General features: G+C 38.1%; 1 non-coding gene across 1 annotated transcript; it reads left to right on the top strand.

Moving 5' to 3' along the window:
• The first annotated feature begins 1132 nt into the window (after positions 1-1132).
• Positions 1133-1240, top strand: LOC130984578 (small nucleolar RNA R71). Its single transcript, XR_009088498.1, has one exon. It is a non-coding gene; the product is annotated as a small nucleolar RNA R71 (small nucleolar RNA).
• Positions 1241-2472: the final 1232 nt, after the last annotated feature.

The raw sequence follows: 2472 nt of genomic DNA on the forward strand, positions 1-2472 counted from the left end.
GTATTGAAAACTTTCCAGGGTCCTGTCTCTTTTGAGGTAATTTCTGTCTAGACAAGTCATCCAGTTCTTTGGTGAGCAAAGGAGGTTTATTCTCCCAAGTCTCATTACCAAATAACTTGTCATTTAGCTTCATGATTGCTCCAAGGTATTTAGCAACTTGCTCTTCAGTGACATACTCATCCTCTTCAGAGGAAGAATACTCATCAGAGCTCATGAATGGCAGAAGTAAATCTATTAGAATCTCTATGGTCTCAGTGTGAGCCTCAGATTCCCATGGTTCCTCATTAGGGAACTCATTGGAGGCCAGTGGACGTCCATTAAGGTCTTCCTCAGTGGCGTTCACTGCCTCTCCCTCCTCTCCAAATTCGGCCATGTTGATGGCCTTGCACTCTCCTTTTGGATTTTCTTCTGTATTGCTTGGAAGAGTACTAGGAGGGAGTTCAGTAATTTTCTTGCTCAGCTGACCCACTTGTACCTCCAAGTTTCTAATAGAGGACCTTGTTTCAGTCATGAAACTTTGAGTAGTTTTGATTAGATCAGAGACCATGGTTGATAAGTCAGAGTGGCTCTGCTTAGAATTCTCTGTCTGTTGCTGAGAAGATGATGGAAAAGGCTTGCCATTGCTAAACCTGTTTCTTCCACCATTATTGTTGTTGAACCCTTGTTGAGGTCTCTGTTGATCCTTCCATGAGAGATTTGGATGATTTCTCCATGAAGAATTATAGGTGTTTCTATAGGGTTCTCCCATGTAATTCACCTCTTCCATTGAAGGGTTCTCAGGATCATAAGCTTCTTCTTCAGATGAAGCGTCCTTAGTACTGCCTGGTGCAGCTTGCATTCCAGACAGACTTTGAGAAATCAAATTGACTTGCTGAGTCAATATCTTGTTTTGAGCCAATATGGCATTCAGAGTATCAATCTCAAGAACTCCTTTCTTCTGATTTGTCCCATTGTTCACAGGATTCCTTTCAGAAGTGTACATGAATTGGTTATTTGCAACCATTTCAATTAGTTCTTGAGCTTCTGCAGGCGTCTTCTTTAGATGAAGAGATCCTCCAGCAGAGCTATCCAATGACATCTTGGATAGTTTAGAGAGACCATCATAGAAAATACCTATGATGCTCCATTCAGAAAGCATATCAGAAGGACACTTTCTGATAAATTGTTTGTATCTTTCCCAAGCTTCATAGAGGGATTCACCTTCCTTCTGTCTGAAGGTTTGGACTTCCACTCTAAGCTTACTCAATTTTTGAGGTGGAAAGAACTTTACCAAGAAGGCATTGACTAGTTTTTCCCAAGAGTTCAGGCTTTCTTTAGGTTGTGAGTCCAACCATATTCTAGCTCTGTCTCTTACAGCAAAAGGGAATAGCATAAGTCTGTAGACTTCAGGGTCAACCCCATTGGTCTTGACAGTGTCACAGATTTGTAAGAATTCAGCTAAAAACTGATGAGGATCTTCCAGTGGAAGTCCATGGAACTTGCAATTCTGTTGCATTAGAGAAACTAACTGAGGCTTAAGCTCAAAGTTGTTTGCTCCAATGGCAGGGATAGAGATACTTCTCCCATAGAAGTCGGGAGTAGGTGCAGTAAAGTCACCCAGCACCTTCCTTGCATTGTTTGCATTGTTGTTGTTTTCGGCTGCCATGTCTTCTTCTTGTTTGAAGATTTCTGTTAGGTCCTCTACAGAGAGTAGTGCTTTAGCTTCTCTTAGCTTTCGCTTCAAGGTCCTTTCAGGTTCAGGGTCAGCCTCAACAAGAATGCTTTTGTCTTTGCTCCTGCTCATATGAAAGAGAAGAGAACAAGAAAATGTGGAATCCTCTATGTCACAGTATAGAGATTCCTTGAGGTGTCAGAGGAAAAGAAAAATAGAAGGAAGAAGTAGAAGAATTCGAACTTATCAAAAGAGATGGATTTTGAATTGTTCCTTGAGGAATAGTGTTAGTCCATAAATAGAAGGATGTGAGAAGAGGGGAAGAAATTTTCGAAAATTAAGTAAAAGATTTTAAAAATATTTTGAAAAACACTAATTGATATTCGAAAACCAAGAGTGGAAAAGAAATCAAGTGATTTTTGAAAAAGATTTTGAAATTAGAAATCAAAAAGATATGATTGAGAACTATTTTGAAAAAGATGTGATTAAAAAGATATGATTGAAAAGTTATGGTTTTAAAAAACAATTTAAAAAGATTTGATTTTTAAAATTAATGACTTGACTAGCAAGAAAAGATATGATTCGAACATTAAACCTTTCTCAACAGAAAAGGCAACATACTTGAAATGTTGAATCAAATCATTAATTGATAGCAAGTATCTTTGAAAAAGGAAAGAAATTGATTTTGAAAACATATGATTGAAAAGATATGATTTGATTTTGAAAAACTTTGAAAACTTGAAAAAAAATTGCATTAAAAACAGAATCTTCCCTCTTGTGCCATCCTGGCGTTAAACGCCCAGAATGGTATCCATTCTGGC

Source organism: Arachis stenosperma, chromosome 5 (genome assembly GCF_014773155.1).
Source record: "Arachis stenosperma cultivar V10309 chromosome 5, arast.V10309.gnm1.PFL2, whole genome shotgun sequence".
Lineage (NCBI taxonomy): Eukaryota > Viridiplantae > Streptophyta > Magnoliopsida > Fabales > Fabaceae > Arachis > Arachis stenosperma.